Raw genomic sequence first — 20,066 nt, forward strand, 5'->3', positions numbered from 1 at the left:
ATTTTTCCACGTCTCCTATCCTTAATTTTAGACTGTAGGCTGTGAATACTTTGCAATTATAAATGGTGCAATAACAAAGAATTTTGTCCACATTTCCTGGGCTTGGATTATCACTACAAGTTTAATTTCACTGTGAGACTAATGTATCTTTCACTGTGAGACTAACGTATCTGAGCAAACAATATGCTGGCTTTTGTCCCATACCACCGAATTCTTTTCTAAGATTTTAACCAATATTACCTGCTACCAACAGTAAATGATCATGCTCATTTTGTTATTGTTGTCAGTATTATTTCTTCTATTTAATTTTTTAAAATAACGTGATAAATAATATATTTGAATGTTAGCTCTGGCTCTCATGACCTCTATAAGTGTACAAACGTATGGTTTTTATTTCCTTATCAATCAGGGAGGAATGTCATGATACTCAAATAACCAAAGAAAATGGTGCCTGATCGTTGCTTTCATTTAACACCTAAAATATATTGATCTAGCACATGCAGCTATCTACTAACCTCTCACATGGATTTATACTTCTTTGCTCAGCAGCATGATTTTATATTTTTTCATGTTTGTTTATTCATTGTATTTTTGCTGTTGAAAATCTTTTCATCATGTTACTTGTCAATTCATATTGAAACAATCATTTCCTTACTAATTGGTATCATCTTCTTATATACATAAATACTTATAATTTAATTGTTATGATTACTGAAAACATGATCTGATGTGTGTCTCTTGCTCTACTGAATATTTACACTTAGGTACAGTGAGATGTGTTGAAAATTTGAGGTGTTATTTTGCTTTTTAAAACTTGGTAGATATGTTAGTCTGTTTGGGCTACTGCAGTGAAAATACCACAGATTGGGTGGCCTCTACAAACATTTATTTCTCACAGTCTAGAGGCTGGGAGGTCTGATATAAAGGGGTCTATAGATTTAGTGTCTGGTAATGGCCAGTTTCCTGGTTCATAGACAGTTGTATTCTGCAGTGTCCTCACATGATGGAAGGGGCAAAGGATCTCTCTGAAGTCTCTCTTTTTTAAGACCACTAATCCATGGGGTGCCTGGGTGGCTCAGTCAGTTAAGTGTCTGGCTTCAGCTCAGGTCATGATCTCACAGTTCGTGGGTTCGAGCCGAGTCAGGTTCTGTGCTGACAGCTCAGAGCCTGGAGCCTGCTTCAGATTCTGTATCTCCTTCTCTCTTTGAACCTCCCCTGCTCACGCTGTCTCTGTCTCTCTCCCAGAAATAAATAAAACATTAAAAAAAACTTTTTAAAGACCACTAATCCTATTTATGAAGGTTCCATGCTCTTGATCTAATCACTGCAAAGCTTACACCTCCTAATACCAAGAAGCTGAGGATTATTTAGTTTCAACATATGAATCTGGGGGGACACAAACATTCAGTCTATAGCAGCAGGTAAATAATCATATACTCTGTCTACTGAATTGTAAGAAGTTCGAATTTAATAACGTCCTCTTCTAAAAACTTCCTTTCTTCTTGGCAGATGGATATATTTTGATCTACTCTAAACTGTTAGACCACTGGAGTTTTACTTCTTACGTTTGTCATGTATTTTCTAGAATTTTAATTATTTGTCTTTATGTATAAAGACATGCTACCCAATGTTATTTGTCCTTAGGTATAAAACATACATATCCATAATATTAGTTTACAGGTTTAATCAGGGGCCATTTTTCTCACGCCATTTTGCATTAAAAAAAAAAACAACAACCCTATGAGGTAGACACTACATCATCCACATTGATTGTTTGTATAAATATCCTCATTTAGAAAATTCTAAATTTCATGCTTCAACTACTTAAAATAATATAAAGCACAACATATACAAATAAACCTCCTTTGTACCAGACTGTAGAATTATTTACTTACTCTAAGCCTCAGTTATTCATTTGAAAATTACTAAAGGTAGTTTATATGAGAGGTATTTGATAAAAAGTTTAGGTTTATGGAATACATACATATATATGCTATTTTTGTAAAATATTTTGGTTTTGAGGCCATTACAAAGAAATATAGCATCACTTAAATTTTTTAAAAAATTTTTTATGTCGTTTATTTTATTTTGAGACAGTGACAGACAGCGAGTGGGGGAGAGGCAGAGAGAGAGGTAGACATAGAATCTGAAGCAGGCTCCAGGCTCTGAGCTGTCAGCACAGAGCCTGACACAGGGCTGGAACCCACAGACTGTGAGATCATGACCTGAGCCAAAGTCAGACACAACTGACTGAGCCACCCAGGTGCCCCAATATCATTTAATGTTTTTAAAATTTTTTCAAGATTACAATAAAATAAAATAAAATAGGGGTGCCTAGTTGGCTTAGTCAGTTAAGTATCTGACTCTTGATTTCCACTCAGGTCATGATCTCACTGCCCTGAGATCATGCCCTGACTCAGGCTCCCCACTGAGTATGGAGTCTGCCCAAGATTCTCTCTCCTGTCTCCTTTTTCGCACCCTGCTTGTGTGTGTGCTCTCTCTCTCTCTCTCTCGTTCTCTCAAAGAAAATAAAAAATAAAAATAAAAAATAAAATAAAATAAAGTACTATCAATTACTATGCACCAACTACGTGGTTGGCCCAGAGCCAGGTACTCAAAATATATGTAATTATACCAATAAGAATTTGGTCTGAACTGAGCAGAGTCAGGAATAGGCAGAACAAAGAGAAGAGATTTTGAAAATAATAAAGTCAATACCTTACAAGGACAAGACCAACAATAACAACATAAAGTTCAGATAAGATGTCCAATACTTCCTCCAAAAGACCAAGTGTGAATTTCAGGGGGGTAGTATGGAATCTTCTAAATTCCACAGCTAACTTTCCTGTTTGAAGTAGAAGTAAATAAATTAGAGATAATTAAATATTAACTGCACACATCTGAAAAATACTTTACATTTTAATTAAATATTTAATTAATTACAAGTATTAACTGTCAACATCTGGAAAAGTTATACTGTGGGTCTGAACAATTGAGCTTTCCTTGATATATATATATATATATGTCATATATATGTGTGTGTGTGTATGTGTGTATGTGTGTATATATACACACATATATAGCAATATATATGTAAATAATTTGCAGATCATTTTAAGAGATTTCAAGTTAACACAAGCTTGCCTGACCCAGAAGCAGCCATTTACTGTAATAATATATTCTGAAAACTGAACTGTTGACAACAATTTCCAATGTAAAATGCCTACCATAAATACAATTATTTTTCACAGCTCACTCGTGTACATTTAGAGTGCTGTTGTAAAGTCTTTCTAACTGGTTGTTTTGCTTAAGAAATCAGAAAGGCTGCTTTAGGCTAACTGGAGGTTATATGTTCACAATAAATCTAGACATGAAAATCAATAGAAATATTTAAACCTGTGATGTTGGAGAAGTGCCTCTCAAAAAAGATCAAATGCTAAGAATTGAATCTCATAGACACTATCACACATTATCACTACAAGTGAGGGCTTGTTGACACTATTCTGTTTCTATATCAAGGCAGCTGCAATACAGTTTGAAAAATATGACACTATTTTAAGGATCTTCAGTTTATTAGTGAGTTCTCTTGGGCTGTGGGCGGATGCCAGCACTGCAGGGACAGGCTTCCTTATTCACTGAGATCACCAGGGTTAGTACTTAAACCCACTGCAAAAGCTGAGAGGACCAGGTGGATGACCGGAAGATGCACTTTTCATACTAGGTAGGAAGTGAGGCCTTCAAACAGAAGGTATAGCGTGGGAATATACAGATAAGATTGATGAGAAATAAGAGAGAAATTCATGGATTTACTGTAAGGAAAACTTCACTCTCTCAGATATCTCTTGTCCTACGATAATAGTTCATATGTCTCTGAAAGTTTTACTCCCACCTAAGGGGCCTGTCATTTTCGAGCAAGTTCATGCTGCTCTGATACTTCCATTTTCTTTCAGGGAATTTTTCTCTTGACTCGCCAAATACATTTTATACCTATTTTCAGTCTTCATGGATTTTACAGAACAATCTAAATGGGACTAGTAGCTATATCAACTCTGTAGACCTACTGGGGCTTATCCTAAAGAATTCTGTATCTTTGAGAAATCTTTCCCTGGGAATTGTGAGGCTGTGAACTCCTTATACTCTTATGAAAAATAATAAGACTTCATAATTTGTAAAGCACTTACACACACACACACTAACCTTCACACATACATTTCATCTAAAGCATTCCATTATGCCAGCCATTCTTAGTGAAAGGCAGTGCTAGTAAGAAGAGCAGTATATAGACGTAAGCATCTAAGAAAGCTCCTTAATTCAAAAGAGCGCATGCCTGGGTGGCTCAGTTGGTAAAGCATCCAACTTTGGCTCAGGTCATGATCTCACAGTTAGTGTTTCGAACTCTGCATTGGGCTCTGTGCTGACAGCTCAGGACCCAGAGTCTTCTTCAGATTCTGTGTCTCACTTTCTCTGCCCCACCCCTGCTCATGCTCTGTCTTTATCTCTCTCAAAAATAAAGATAAAAAAAAATTTAAAGTAATGAGGGGTGTCTATGTGTGTGTGTTTTAAGAAAACCAAAAAGCTCAATTAAAAAGCATAAAAATGCCCCAAAGCATTGAAGCGGTATTCCATATTACTGAAGTACAATAGTGAATAAGATAAAGATATCAATTTTCTCAAAATGTAATCATAGGTTTAATTAACTACAAATTTTTATTCCAAAATTGTTCAGAAATGCATGATAATACAATAGAATATTAAGAAAAAGAGGGGCAACAAGAGGGCTCTCAAAAGTGTTAAAGTCTGTTATGATTCAGTAATAGTTAAAATGGTGATGATAACATTAAGTATAACGAGACACTAAAAGCTCACTGTTAATTTGCTTGAATTTTTAAGAAGAAAAAGCAGAGAAGGAAATAAAGGTAAGGTAATATGGCAGAGCCAGATGTCAAGTTATTTAAGACCTCATTAAATACTCAAAAATAATTTAGGATAAAGTAAAACTTATAAAATAATAGGAAAAATACACTAATAAGCGACTGTTCTTTCTATTATGCCACACTATCCATCCAAATAAATTAATCATATCTTAATCAGTTCTATCTAATAAATTAAAACATTTATCAGTCTCAGACTACACTTTTCCTTAAAAATATTCAGAAGAATATTTTAAAGACATATGAGGGGTGCCTGGGTGGCTCAGTCACTTCAGCTCAAGTCATGATCTCACAGTTCGTGGTCTTGAGCCCAGCGTCAGGTTCTGTGCTGAGAGATCAGAGCCTGGAGCCTGCTTCCAATTCTGTCTCCCTCTCTGCCCCTCTCCCACTCGTGCTCTGTCTCTCTCTGTCTCTCAAAAATAAATACATGTTAAAAAATATTTTAAAAATAAAAAAATTGACATATGATTGGAAGGACAGTGAAGATTTTATATGAAGATAAACCATTAGAACACCTAAAGTTATAGAACTTAAGTTTTTCTTTGTTAACTAAAATCAAAATAGATACAAATAATGGTACAAAAGCTTACAATAGTATTAAAGATATATAAAAAACCCCCAATAATTTAGTTTTTACGTAAAACAGAAACCTAGAAATAAATTTAAAAAGAGTAATTTATTTTACATATAAAACTACTTTGTGTTTATCAGATAAAACTTGGAGATAAAGTCAATTAACAATTCATGAAATAGCCCAATGCTAGTTCCACCATTTTGCAATGATAACAGCAAGAGAACATTTTACCCTGGCCATTTCATTGGCTAAAATCAATCAAAATTGACCATGGGAAATTCATTTTTGTAAATTGAGCCAATTTAATTTCAATTAATCAATTTCAAATTGGTTATACTGAACTTTTTTTTGCAAAAACCCATCCTATTTCCATGTATTATGTTTTATTGCCTCAAAAAGATAGAAGACATTATTTAAGGATATTACTCCAACAAATCTGAAAAAAATCCAATAACTTTGTTGAATTGAATTCAATTGAGGACTCTTTTTTCCCTTGGTGGACAAATCCCAGTAGTTTTCTTCAGAACAGAGCTTTTAAGTGAGGGTGAGGGAGTTGGAGATAAAAAGAATAGTAGTATCTTTAATTTTATAATTCTGATTTAATGAAATACCTTTTAACAATTCTACCAAGGTTTCAGGGATTCAGATATGATTGCCACCTGTCATCAGAGAATTATTTGAAATCAAACAATTTCACATCACAAAACCTCATGATTCTGATTGATTCTGATTTTTGATATAAGAATACTCAATTGTTCTCTAATTCTACCCAATTAGCATTTTGTCATCCACAATTATAATAATGAAAGAGCATACTCTAATACATCTCTTGGTGAGATATAACAATAAAGTTCTAACCTAAGCTGTACTTATCTTAGATAACAGTTATGATTTATATGCTGAATTATGTATCCAACCCTTCTTTTCTACTTTGGACAAGAAAACAGCTTCAATACAGAAAAATCATTCACAGCACCTTTTTCAATACCTGACCCATGTTCTAAATATGGTAAAAATAGCCTTTATAGGCTGACCAAGTCCCTATTGCTTTACAGACTTTGTTTTCCAAAATTTTAGGAGGACTGACATGATAAAAAAGACATAGAATATATTAATTAAATCAAATTGAAAAATTTAGGAGTGAGAGAAGCTTAAGGTATCTCTTGGTTCAATTCTAGGTCTGCAAGCATATAAAGATATAGGCGAGGTAGAGTTAATACTAGAGCATTGCTCCTCTAAATTCAAGACTGAGGCTCTCTTTCCAGAACACCACACATCCCACCTCCCTAACATGAACTAAGGATGGAGACTCAAAGAATGTTAAAAACTCAAAGCAGCTTTCATAGAACCTAGTCTGGATGTTCAGTTGGTCATTAAAATCTAAAGTTAGATAAATTTTGTATGATTTTGGATAATGGCAAAAATGAAAAATTTTATTATTCTGCTATCATCACAATTCACTCACACATTTTCCTTTAGGTTCCATTTTTTCATACACACACAAACACACACACACACACAGAGTAAATAAATAAACAAACATCAGCCATTAACAAAATCTCCAAAACATGACATTTTCATAGGAATTGGAAATTAATAGGAAACTATTCATTTATTCATCCCTAAGGGTGCCTCCTTTCAGTTCGACTGAGGAAAATAGGTTCAGTTTTCCTTTATATAATATAAATAACATTGGAGTAAGATTGCATCTGTCATAGATGAAAATACCATATTTATGTCTTCTTATAATCCATTCATTGCTTTATGGACCCAAAGTCCTCCAGGGAGTGTCACAAATCCACATAATGTTCCCGAGTGTAACGTTTTGCATTTGGATCTATGATTTAGCTGACAGATGTGAATAAACACTTGGAGTCATGGAACTCCCTGATAACTGCACATGTGTGGAGACCAAGGAGTGCATATTTCTTTAAGGTCACATTAGCTTTTCCTTAAAATCTTCTATGATCTGTTCTTTGCTGATGTTGAAATAATCTTCTGCCAATGAATCTGCATGTATTTCTCAAGTTTATGCTGTGTTGTGTTTTGTTCTTTTTCCATTAAATTTATAATAAATCAATTAAAGTGAGAATGTTATAATTCTTATAGAGAAGCAAACCCTGAGATGTTACAATTTTGAGACATATTACCTAACAACCATGGAAAGAAAACTCCAATATTTCTCTGATTGTTTTGGAGAAACTTTAGGGGTCATACAATAACACGATCTCAAAGATAAGCTTTAAAGATGAAAAAAGTTGGAATATTTCATTGGGCAACTGTAAAAATATTAATGATAAAAAGACCCTTTGTATACATATTTCTATTTAACATTATTCAATTTTTTTAAAAAATAATCTCTGGCACATCAATAACAAATTCCCCTACAGCTCACAAGTTCAAGTAACATGTCTACCTCTCCCTTTTTCCTTTTCACTAACTGAAACTTGATCCAGGCCATTGCCTCTCTTGCAGTGCTCTCAAAACGGGGACCCCTCCTTCTCTCATGTCCAACATATTACAAAAGCAGGGTGTTGCTGGCATTTCCCTTCCATTTTCACGTCTTTCTTTTGATGTACATGACATATAACTAGCTTCCCTCTTATACTTTTTTCCATCACTCAATTCTACTAACTTCCAGGTCACTTCTTCATATTCCTGCAGGATCTTGAAGCCTGTCTTACTAATTGGCCAGCCAACAAAACACATCCTGTTACCCTGTAATGTACATCCTCTATCTTCTGTAGAAAATATTTTAATACTTCAGCCTCACACTTTTGTGATCTGCTCAAAAATAATGACTTGTATTTCACTGGACTTCTATAATCTATCCCCATGGATCTTGTTATCACCTGGAATTTCTCTTTCACTGAATGAACCTCTAATTCTTCCAGTATTCATTCAGAAGAGTGTTAGTTACATTGTATTTAGCAGGAATCATTTATTTCAGAAATTTAAGCATGGAAGAACAGTATATATTGATGATGGGAAGTCAAGGGTAAATTAGTGTATTTTCCTATATTTTTGCAACTTCCTAGTATCTTTAAAAAAACATTCTGTTTTGAAAAAACTTGATCCTTTAAATTGTAAGAGTACATTTTACCTCATATATTTTCTCTTTGCCTCTGAAATATTTGCAAGTAAATCTCATGCTACATGGCCATTTACTTCTAACTATTGAAGTATTCATCTCTTAAAAGCAAAAGCCTTCTCTTCTACAATCACAGTAAATTTAGGAAGTTGAGCACTGGTAAAACATAATTATCTGGTATACAGTCCAGTTTTAAATATTTCTAATTGTCCCAATTGTATCCTTCATAGCAATATTGCTCTCATAAATTGCATTCAGTTGCAATAATTTTTCAAATACCCTTATGTTATGGGCTGAATTATGTCAGCCCCAAATTCTTGTACCAGTACCTCAGAGTATGGCCGTACTTGGAGAGAGGGTTTTTAAACAGTAATTAAGTTAAAATGAGGTTATTGGAGTGGTCCCTAATCCAATATGACTGATGTCATTATAAGAAGAGGAGATCAGGATATAGACGCTCACAGAAGAAAGAACATGCGAAGACAAAGACGATGGTCATCTACAAGATAAGGAAAAGCCCCCCAAAAGACACTAAGCAAGCCCACACCTTGACATGAGACTTATAAGCCGCAGAATTGTGCGAAGATTAATCTTTATTTTTTAAGCTGCACAGTCTGTGGTAATGGTAGTGTAGTAAGCTAATGTATCTTCTATATTAAGGAAATACCCATTTACTATTTCCACCCATTTACTATTTCCTTAAAAAGAAGGTGAGATTCAATTTCTCACTGTCTTCTATGGCTGAAACGCAAGTACATCACAAGGATCCACCACCTCCATCAAAGCTGGAGTGACTTTGGTTTAAGAGACAGCCATGTGAGGCTGGAGTGTGCCCAGAATCCACTCTGCAGGAATAATGGTGGCAGGGCCATTTGGCTTTTCCAGGCCATGGTGGCTGTCAGGGCAGACATAAGCAGCAAGGTTCAGGCAATAGCTAAGTTTGTAGCGAAGTCCAATACCTGGGCATCATCCAGGTAAGCTGTAAGATCTAGTGTTCAGTAACAGTTATGATAAAAGACTTCATATTAGGGCATTCCATAATTTGGAGCATGTACCTAGAAGCTTAGTCCTGAGCTTTGTTCTTTTCCCCACAAATGTGTATGTTCCTCATGTATACCTAATAAACTCCTCTGTTGAAATCAGTCAGAATACGCTCCCTCTACTTAAAGTGAAAAACACTGCCTAAAATCATGTCAGCCTGATTCCAAAACTTTCTCTACAATTCTCTGTGGCACAGAAAAAGAGAAAGCAGATGATTAGGGTGATTTACATAAATTCAGTATGTTAATGATTCATTCTTATCTAGGTAGTAAAGCAAAGCTAAGAAAAGCCACCTGACAAAATATCCTAGCAACAATTTTACATTTTTTAACTAATAAAATAACTCTAACCTAACAGGAAATGTAATTAAGAAAGAAAATACATCACCTTTAATCTTATCACTATAACATAGTATTCCATTGCTTTCTGTCTTTCCTTTTGATCTTTAGCCTTATGTATTGTATTCTATATGATAATGATCATAGTGTATAAAATTATATTTTCTACCTGTGTACCAGCCAGAGTCCCTGGAGAAAAAAAAGGGCATACCCAAATTGGGTAATTTAGGGATAGTTCAATAAAGGGAGTTTTGTTTTTCCTCACAAGATTTTATTTAAATTCAAGTTAGTTAACATATAGTGCAGTATTGGTTTCAGAAGCAGAATTTAGTGATTCATCCCGTACATATACACCCAATACTCATATACACCCAGTACACTAACAAGTGCCCTCCTTAATGCCCATCACCCACTGAGGCCATCTCCCACCCACCTTCCACCACCCCTCCAGCAACCTTAAGCTTATTTTCTATAGTAAAGAGTCTCTAACTGTTCACCTCTCTCTCTGTTTTTATCTTATTTTTCAATAAAGGGACAATTTATAAAGACATAGGGTAGTAGAGTATCCCAGAGCTAAAAACCAGGTTGCTGGTCCCAAGCCAAGGACCGAAGAGACAGGGTGGAGAACAGTTACTCAACATGCAGGTGGAAAGTACTCTGTTCAGAGGTCTGGGGGATAAGTGCCCTCACTTTCGGCGGAGAGTTTCATACAGTTCGCAGTGATGCTTCCAGGAGGGAATCTGGCAAATATACACCCATGCCTCACTCTTCTCCTTCTCTCTGATCCCCTGCCAGTATTTCTCACTGCCATCATCAGAGGAAAAGGAAACCTGCTGATAAAGTCCCAGCAGGTCAGCTGCCTGTAGCACAGAGCAGGGAGGATCTGGAAGGCAAAAGTAATATACCCAATACCACTTGACTATAGTACATTTTATAAAGATTACATCATTGTTTGCTTAATTACTCTTCTGTTATGGAGCTTTTATATATTTTTTCTGGTAAAAAGAAGTGAGCAACATTCTATGAACATCTTGTAATATGTTAGTTATATTTCTTTTGAATAATTCATAAGAAATGACACCAAAAATTGTATGATTGTTTCTTTAGGAAAAGAACAGTTTAATGTGAGGAATATCAGTTGTCCTAATTTGTGTTTCTATATCATTTTTTAAAGTGGTTAAACTGTATCTTGTTAAAAATGATGTTAAATTTGTGTATGGTAAAATGCTTTCAGAATTACTAGAATGTATTTTACACACAGGAATCGCATACACATCAGAATAGAAAGATAAGATGCTTCCTTTTGGAGATGAAGACTCTCAGGTTCCATAAGGTTTGCCTAAAGTCCTGTGACCAGTTAAAAACTGTTGGCAGACGTAACTAATGTTTCATGTAAAGGCTAAGACGCTATAGGAGAGCTTCACTTGTGACAAAGCTTTACTTGCTCAAAGTCCACTTGACTTCATGCCCATACAGCAGATTGGCACAACAGAGAAGGGGAGGAGCAAGCAACGTCCATCTAATGCCATATATTACATCTACTCACGTTCCATCGTCCTGATCTTAGCCATATGCTCTCACCTGCTTTCAAGGAAAGTTTAGCAATGCAGTCTTTACCTGAACATTCATGTTTTATTAGTAAAGTTTTTACAAATAAAGGGGGAGGGGAGGAAGGATCATGAGGACAGCTAGCAATATTCCACGGTGTCACTGTCTGGCCACCCGTATATCAGTCCACATCTCTATTGTGCATGCAAAACATTCTCATGCTTTCTACAATGGAGAGAATCCAGAGTTACAGGCAACAAGAAGACCCTATATCTGGGTGAAGCACAGTGCTTTCCAGTATAGAAAGTGGCCACTGGTGATTCTGTGATTTATAAACTAAAAGACACATGCCTTCCACATACATACATGATACACAATGGTGGGGGGTAGGAATAATATAACTAAAACAAGTCCTCAAACTCAACAGAAAAAGGAAAAATAAGTCACAAATCCCACTGACTGAATTCTGAAGACTTCATGCTGTGTACGCTCCTTGATTAGCCCGGTTTGCCACATTCTAGAAATAAATCCTTTGTCCATTGTCTTCTATAGTCTCTTCCTTTGTCTTCTTGTAATTTTTTCTCTGTGGCCTCAAGTGAACATGGGGCAGAGGAATATGTCCTTTTAGCCTTATATTGCTGGTGCAGACTTTGGGAAACAGGTTATTTTAGAGGTTCAGCAACCATAGGCCAGATTTGTGTATGACAGGCTTGTGGTTAGCAATGATTTCTTTTCATCACTTTGATTCTGGTCAGCTCCGTTTGAAGTAACCAAAATGAAAGGATCTTCTCTGGTGATACCTTTTATGACTTCAGGCTTTCATTTATATACTAGTTTCTGGGCTCAGACTACTCTCTCACTCATATCAATTTAATGGCATTTACCTTGAGGCCATCTGAAACAGTAGCTAGGATGGGAGGACAATATCTTTAAACTGACCTTGAATGCCAGCGGCTCCACTTTTCTGACAAAGAACATTTAATATGGCAATTTCTAGAAAGGCTTCCAGCAACCATCCTGTTTTCTGCTGTCTGGGGTTCAGATATATTTGGCTTTTCTAACCTTTTGAGGTCCCAACTACTGAACTCATAGTCAATTTAGATTGATTTTTTGGTAATATATTTGTTTTGGTTACAATCTTAGTGTTTGAACACTAATTTGTCACACACAGACCATAACATTTTTTTATATATGCCAATTTGATATTCCTCCCTTTTCTTTCTGATAAATTCACTCTTTGACAATTAAATTACCCAGAGAGTTGGAAGGTGGTCAGAGTGAACAAAAAAAAAATAACCTTCCAATCAGTCTGTTCTCCCAACTTGAGACAGTCTCCCTATTTCTAATCCAGATATAATCTTGATTTGAAAAGACCATTATCATGGGTTCTTTAGTGACATAGACACTGTTTCTTGACCAAAAACACCTTGCAAAATATATCTTTATATTTTAAGATCAGTGCTTATTTTGATTAATGGGTCAGAGAGTACTCTATTAAAATGGTTTTGTTACCTTCAATTTTTGCTTGCTACTTAGTTAATTGACTCAATCCACCTCTCTCCTAGTACTAAAAGCAGAAATCATCTGCCTAAATATAACAACACTTGTACTTCTTCTAGCCACTAATACCGGAACTATCGTTCTAGTAAAGATGTGGCCTATCTGTAAAGCTATTCTGGGTATCCATTTACTAAATGTTTGCCCCAGTATAACAAGAGCCACCAGCTTTCCAGACAACAATATATGTCCCCTTACCTGCCATTACCTGATAACAAAGTCAGTACCACATATTTAGGGTTTTATTGGGGTGGTACCCCACTTTCAGATACCAATTTTTACATTAGGATACTGGTTACACTGTTGTAACAAAGAGACAACAAAATGCATGATATAAACAATAGATTTAAAATATATCATTTAAGGGTGCCTGGATGACCCAGTTAGTTAAGTACCCAACTCTGGGTTTCGGCTCAGATCATACACTCATGGTTTTGTGAATTTGAGCCCTGAGTCAGGCTAAGCGCTGAGAGCATGGAGCCTGCTTGGGATTAGTTATCCCCTACCTCTCTTTTTGCCCCTCTCTGTCTCTTGCGCTCTCTCTCAAAATAAATACACGTCAAAAAAAACCCATCATTTAATATGAGACATATTTTGTCTCATGTATTCCACTCTCCATATATGGTTTTGATCTCAAATCCAAGGCAACTATACCACTTACATCCATTTTTGCAGCTTGCAGAAAAGGAAAAAAAAAAAAAAAAAGGAAGGGGAAAATAAGCACTTTCCTTTTGAAAGATAAGACTTCAATTAACTATTTCACTTAAGTTTATACTATTTTGGTTGGAAGTTAGTCATACTGCCACATCTACCTCAAAGGGAGAAAGAAAACATAATTTGGCCAGGCAGCCATTTATGTAGTTAAAATTCAAAAGGTTTTAATAGTAAGAGAGAAAAGAATGGTTAATGGAGAAAAATAAGAGGCTTCCAAACACTGCCGTACACTACTATGCTCTCTTTCCACTAAAGTGACCTTAAGAAATAACCTTTTAGAAACCTAAATTAAGGGAAAATTGAGTGCTAAGGTTAGGGGGGAAAAGGAGCTTCTGGGGTGCAGGGTGTGAGAAAATATTTACTTATAAATTTTTGCTTAGGCCAGAATAGCTGTGAACCAAGATATTGAACTATATAAATAAGGAAGAAATTTTCAGAAATCATCATGCCTTTGATTTAGACTATATCTCAAGCATCCTGGGAAAAACGTTGGTCCAATTTTGCCTTCTGAGATCTCTGAAAAAAGGAAATCTCTACCCTCCTTTGGCAACATTTTCATTTTTATTTATTTATTATTTTTAAAAAATAGTTTATTGTCAAGTTGGTTTCCATATAACACCCAGTGCTAATCCCAACAAGTGCCCTCCTCCATACCCATCATCCCCCCCTTCCCCTCTCCGCCACCCCCATCAGACCTAAGTTTGTTCTCAGCATTCAAGAGTCTCTCATGGTTTGCCTCCTTCCCTGTCCACAACTATTTTTCCCCTTCTTCTCCCCCACGGTCCTCCATTAGGTTCCTCCTAATCCACCTATACCTGCAAACATATGGTATGTGTCCTTCTCTGCCTGACTTATTTCGCTCAGCATAACACCCTCAAGTTCCATCCATATTGCTATACATGGCCAGATTTCATTCTTTCTCATTGCCATGTAGTATTCCACTGTATAGATAAACCACATCTTCTTGATCCATTCGTCCGTTGATGGACACTTAGGATCTTTCCTTGTTTTAGCTATTGTGGAGAGTGCTGCTATGAACATTGGGGTACATGTGCTCCTATGCATCAGCATTTCTGTATCCCTGGGGTAAATTCCTGGCAGTGCTATTGCTGGGTCCTAGGGGAGTTCTATTGTTAGTTTCCTGAGGAATCTCCACACTGTTTTCCAGAGGGGCTGCACCAGTTTACATTCCCACCAACAGTGTAGGAGGGTGCCCGTTTCTCCACATCCTTGCCAGCATCTAGAGTCCTCTGATTTGCTCATTTTAGCCACTCTGACTGACATGAGGTGGTATCTCAGTGTGGTTTTGATTTGTATTTCCCTGATGAGGAGGGATGCTGAGCATTGTTTCATGTGTCTGTTGGCCATCTGGATGTCCTCTTTGGAGAAGTGTCTGTTCATGTCTTCTGCCCATTTCTTCACTGGATTATTTGTTTTCAGGTGTGGAGTTTGGTGAGTTCCTTATAGATTTTGGATACTAGCCCTTTATCTGATATGTCATTTGCAACTATCTTTTCCCATTCTGTCGGTTGCCTGTTAGTTTTATTGATTGTTTCTTTTGCCATGCAGAAGCTTTTTATCTTGATAAGGTCCCAATACTTCATTTTTGCTCTTGATTCCCTTGCCTTTGGGGATGTGTCAAGTAAGAAACTGCTGCAGTTGAGTTCAAGAAAGTTGTTTTCTGCTTTCTCCTCTAGGGTTTTGTAGGTTTCCTGTCTCACATTCAGGTCCTTTATCCATTTTGAGTTTATTTTTGTGTATGGTGTGAGAAAGTGATCTAGTTTCATTCTTCTGCATGTTGTTGTCCAGTTCTTCTAGCACCATCTGTTAAAGAGGCTGTCTTTTTTTCCATTGGATACTCTTTCCTGCTATGTCAAAGATTAGTTGGCCATACATTTGTGGGTCCAATTCTGAGGTCTCTATTCTATTCCGTTGGTCTATGTGTCTGGTTTTGTGCCAATCTTTGGCAACATTCTCTAACACTTAATTTTGAGAGACAGGCCATGAGATTCTATTCCCCATCCCCAAATCCACATTCTCCAGAGTATAGTGTAGTGTGGTGATAAAGATGGTGGACACAGAACCAGTCTGCCTGGGTTCAAATCTATGGGACTGCCACTCATCCATGTACCAAATTAGTGACCCTACAGCAATACTGTTTTTCTAAACCTCAGTTTCCCAACCTTAAAAAGAGAATCATATTTGAAACCATATGATAAGGGTGTTAAGAAAATTCAATAGTTTAAAAATGCATTAAGTGCAGGGCACCTGGATGGCTCAGTCAGGTAAGCATCCAACTTGGGCTCAAGTCATGATCTCATGGTTTATGGGTTCAAGCTCCATGTGCTGACAGCTCAGAGCCTGGATGGAGCCTGTTTCAGATTCTGTGTCTCCCTCTCCCTGACCTTCCCCTGCTTGCTCTGTCTCTGTCTCTCTCAATAATAAATAAATAAATAAATAAATTAATTAATTAATTAAAATAATAAAAAATAAATAAAATAAAAATGCATTAAGTGCTTACAGCACTTGCTGGTATTTGGTCAATTCTCAGTGAGTAACCGCTATTATCATCTCTTTGCATTTTTTCTCAGGTCAGAAGATGCCTCCAAAGAAATAATACTGTGACCTTTACAAAAGCAGTTCAATTATATTAATTATAACTAAAATTAATCAGACACCATGAGCCTACATTGTATTATTAAAGAGTGTGCTATACTAATACAAATTAATAGCATAAATAAGACAAAATTTTAAACTACTTAGGAGTGAAAGCCCAACAAATCTTTTCAAGTACCACCTCAAAAGGAGGTTTTGCATTAGACATAAAACTATACTAATTACAAAATAATTCTTTTCTGTTTGTTAAAGCACTTAAACAGTCTCTAAAATTACATCTCAGCGACAACTTCCAGTGTCCTTGTTCTTGCAGACTATCACAAAATGAAAGTACTAAAATGGAATGTTCTTGTTCCCCCTGATTATAATCACAATATAATTGAAAATTCAAAAAATATAGAAAAGTATAAAAAAGAAAAATTATCTGAATTATTTGAAATTTCTCCACTGTAAAATAATTACCACTTACTTTTTGGTGAATATTTTCTAGACATTCCTTTGCTAAGTGCTACAAATTTTAAAAAATCAAATTTTTCTGGTAATGATGGGAAATCCTTCGTATAGATAAAAATTATAAAAATTGGGCAAAATTATTTTAAAAAACCTACTTGTGAGGCTCCTGGGTGCCTCAGTCAGTTAAGTGTCCGACTATTGATTTTGGTTCAGGTTATGGTCTCACGGTTCATGAGTTCAAGCCCTGCATCAGGCTCTGTGCTGGCAAAATCTTGGGAATAGCTTATTCTCAAAGATGACTACTGTACTGGGTGAGAACTGTGAGTTTGTGGTTTTCTGGTCTTGAGTATTCCACAAGCTATCCCACGTCCTCAAACCAGGTGGAAAACTACAGCCTTAGCAGTTCAAGGTGGCAGATGATAAAGTAAAAGGCAGCAGAGGAGTTGGATTTTAAGGGGGAAACCCTGTAAGCAAAATAGCCACAGAAGGACTGAGATTTAAAAGTCTAAATACAAATTTTGCTCAAAATCCTGTCTGTCTTTAAACTATACACAAGCATGGGAACCCAATGAAAGTCTGTTTAAAAATAAAAACAGGTAGAAACTAAAAGGGGATCTACCTTTGAAAGAGAAACCAACTCCCGGTGAGATTTGCTAGTATTCCCACTTTTGACTGAATGCATTCTCCAACCCACTCAGGGTCCCAGGGTAGAAGCCAGGGCTAGAAAAGAGAATGAGAAATTTACACTGATCACTGGGTCTATCAACCCACTCAGAAGACATGAAAACATATATCCATGCAAAGACTTATAATGTATGTTGGAACTTTATTCATAAGACCCCCACACTAGAATAAATTCAAATGTCTAACAAGCAAAATAGACTGTGTATGCCTTTAAAAATGAACATTGCTCAGGAATGAAGAGGGTGAAATAGGAATACATAAAACTTGGAAGAAAATCTACAACATTATACTAAGTATAAAAAGTCAGACATGAAGACTATATACTATATGATACCATTTATAAGAAAGAAATCTTAGAAAAGGCAAAACTTCAGGAATAGAATGAAGGTCAGTGGGTTCCTGGGGCTGGGAATGGGGGATTGTGACCAACCTCAAAGTGATCCAGGATGGATTTTTTTGGACGATGCAAATGTCCCATATCTTAATATGATGGTGGTTTCATCATCCTGTTCTTTTGCCCAAAATCATCAAACAATATGGATACATTTGTACTGTATGAAAATTATTTCTCAATAAAATAGTTACATAATACCCACCTTACATTTTACCTGCCAGCTCCCTAACTTATTTTTAATACAATCTATTGATCAAAATGACCCTCTGAAAAACAGAAAGAGTTCTTGGCTTCTCCCTAACCCTTGGTCATCCACAGATTTTAACTGATATTACCCCTTAGGAAGAAGACAGGTTAATCACTGCTTTAGCTGCATGAAACACATTTTGATATATTAAAAATTTTTATTTGGGGGGCGCCTGGGTGGCTTAGTCGGTTAAGCGTCCGACTTTCGCTTAGGTCATGATCTCGCGGTTCGTGGGTTCGAGCCCCGGGCTCTGTGCTGACTGCCAGCTCAGAGCCTGGAGCCTGTTTCAGTCTGTGACTCCCTCTCTCTCTGTCCCTCCCCTGCTCATGCTGTCTGTCTCTCTCCTAGAAATAAATAAAACATTAAAAAAAATTTAAAAAAAAAAATTTTTATTTGGATCAAAAATTTGTAATGTCTGTTATGATTTCTTCCTATAGTTGGAGGCTTTTCAGGTATTTTTCTGTCATAGACTTCTAATTTAGTTCTGTTTTGTACAGAAATATTCTTTATGATTTCCAATCCTTTTAAATTCACTCAGACTTGCTTTTTACACCAGCATAAATATAGCTTAGTGAATGCTACATTTGAGCTTATAAAGAATGAGTATTCTGCTATTGTTGGTTGGAGTATTCTATAAACGTCAATTATCTAAAGTTGGTTGGCAGTGTTATTCAAGCCTTCTACATCCTTACGGATTTACAACCTGTTTCTCTTCTTTCATTCATTTATTTAAATTCTACTGTTCATCAAGTCTCCAGATTATAGCAATTACCTATATTGTACATTAATTATTTGTACCTGACTGATCACCCCACTATACTGGACTCCTAGTGGGTAAGAATAATGCCTTTTAGTCTTTATGACTTCCGTGTTACTATATTGCCTGATATATAAGAAGTTGTCTCTAAGTGTTTGATAAATACATATTCAATTGATCTATCAATTAAACAATCAACTATGAAAACCCTTGTCATTAGTAGAGTACAAATTAGAAATGTATAGGGGGAGCCTGGATAGTTCAGTCTGATTTCAGCTTAGGTCATGATCTCACCATTCATTGATTCGAGTCTCATGACGAGCTCTATGCTGACAGCTCTGAGCCTGAAGCCTGCTAAGGATTCTATGTCTCACTCTCTCTCTGCCTCTCCCCCTCTTGCTGCTTGCGTGCATGCTCTCTCTCTCAAAAATAAATAATAAACACTTTTCTCTCAACAATAGCTAAAACATGGAAAGAGCCTAAGCGTCCATCAACGGATGAATGGATCAAGAAGATATGGTTTATCTATACCATGGAATACTACATGGCAATGAGAAAAAATGAAATCTGGCCATGTGTAGCAACATGGATGGACCTTGAGGGTGTTATGCTGAGAGAAATAAGTCAGGCAGAGAAGGACAAATATCATATGTTTGCATGTATAGGAGGATTAGGAGGAACTTAACTGAGGAACAAGGGGGAGAAGAAGGGGGGAAATGGTGGGGGAAAGGGAGAGAGGCAAACCATGAGAGACTCTTGAATGCTGACAAAAACTGAGGACTGATGGATGTAGGGGGGAGGGGGGATGGGCATGGAGGAGGACACTTGTGGGGATGAGCACTGAGTGTTATGTGGAAAGTAATTTGACAATAAACTATTTGCAAAAAAAAAAAAAAAAAAGAGCATATTCTCTACATTTAGTCTCTAAACCCATTAATGGTTTCCAAAATGTCTTGGGCCTTTTCTGAAATCCAATTATGTATCGGCATTGTCTCTTAATCATGTAAGTATTCCTTAAATTTAATCATTAATATATTAAAAATTATGCTAAAAATAGTAATAAACACTTTTTAAAAAAATTTAAAAAAAGAAACATAGAAATCAGAATGCTATAGATTGGA

Source organism: Hyaena hyaena, unplaced genomic scaffold, assembly GCF_003009895.1.
Source record: "Hyaena hyaena isolate Hyena2069 unplaced genomic scaffold, ASM300989v1 scaffold_1066, whole genome shotgun sequence".
NCBI classification, from domain to species: Eukaryota; Metazoa; Chordata; class Mammalia; order Carnivora; family Hyaenidae; genus Hyaena; species Hyaena hyaena.